We start from the raw sequence: 828 nt of genomic DNA, 5'->3' as shown, positions 1-828 counted from the left end.
GATGTCTGCCTCTGCTTCCATCAGCCACTGGATGAGGGCTCTAGGATGGCATAAATGTAGTCATCAATCTCATTTTAGGGGAAGGGCGTTTAGGTTATCCTCTACACCGTTGCCTGGATTGTCAGTTCATGTCATCCTTGCAGGTATCTGGAAATCTCCCTAGTGCCAGATCTCTCCTCAGGACCTATAATGGCTCCCTCTGATATGGTATCTCTCATCCTGCTCTCCTCTATTCTTCCCCCAATTCAATATTTCTGCTCCTCCATTTCCTCCTCTCATCCCCTCGGCCTTTTGGCTAAGATCAAGTGTAGTATCTGTTCTTCTGAAAATTTTAAAAGATGATTTATCCTGGTTATTCCTACAGATGAAGTTTAGTAGTCTCAATGTTCAAAAGTTCAAGCATATCTCATTGTACTTCATTTTGTGAACTAATTTGGAGATTTAAAACATTGGCACCACCAAAACACATGTAAATACAGAATAAAAATGTACATACATTTTTCTTAGACACAACAAAAATACCTTTTTTGTAATTTTATCCATGTGAGTAATTCACTTTTCTCAATGGAATACTCTTTCCTTAATATTTACTTGGTAAGTATTAGTTTTGAAGTAGAAATCTTATTTTTTTCTGAAAGTTGGTTTGAAATAAACATTGGTACTCTCTTTTCTTTTTTAGAGAGTTTTAAAATATAAACAGGTGTAGTATTTTATCAAATGCTGTCTGCTATCTCATTAAAGTGATAATAAAATGTTTTCTTCTTCATCTTTTTATGTGACATATAATATTAATCAACTTTATAAACATAATCCACTTTTCATTGTTCA

The 828-nt window shown here is 34.3% G+C and overlaps 1 pseudogene; it reads left to right on the top strand.

Annotated features, from left to right (window-relative positions):
- The first annotated feature begins 275 nt into the window (after positions 1-275).
- LOC113833281 lies at positions 276-437 on the top strand (annotated as a pseudogene).
- Positions 438-828: the final 391 nt, after the last annotated feature.

The sequence above is a fragment of the Cricetulus griseus genome (assembly GCF_003668045.3).
Source record: "Cricetulus griseus strain 17A/GY chromosome 1 unlocalized genomic scaffold, alternate assembly CriGri-PICRH-1.0 chr1_1, whole genome shotgun sequence".
In the NCBI taxonomy this organism is placed as follows: domain Eukaryota; kingdom Metazoa; phylum Chordata; class Mammalia; order Rodentia; family Cricetidae; genus Cricetulus; species Cricetulus griseus.
This window is presented reverse-complemented; position numbering and strand designations above follow the sequence as displayed.